Here is a 346-nt window from a genome sequence, read left to right as displayed (position 1 = left end):
GTGTCCAAAAATACAAATTAGCGACCAGGGGAGAGAAATTGTAAATAACCTGAACGACGAGCTATTTCGTCTCACAGGGACTGAACAACGAGTTACATCGGGGTATCATCCGCAAGCCAACGGTCTGGTTGAACGTCAAAACCGTACAATTAAAAATTGTTTGTTGAAAGTATTGCAGGAGAATGTAATGCAATGGCCATATATTTTACAAGGTGTCTTATTTGCACATAGAACGGCACAGAATTCTTCCACTGGATACACGCCATTTAAAATGTTATATCAACGTGATGCTATGCTACCTATTGATATTAATTATGACGATAAAGATAAATATTCTGTAACAACC

The sequence above is a fragment of the Acyrthosiphon pisum genome, unplaced genomic scaffold (genome assembly GCF_005508785.2).
Source record: "Acyrthosiphon pisum isolate AL4f unplaced genomic scaffold, pea_aphid_22Mar2018_4r6ur Scaffold_21141;HRSCAF=23138, whole genome shotgun sequence".
Lineage (NCBI taxonomy): Eukaryota > Metazoa > Arthropoda > Insecta > Hemiptera > Aphididae > Acyrthosiphon > Acyrthosiphon pisum.
Note: the sequence above shows the minus strand (reverse complement) of the source record.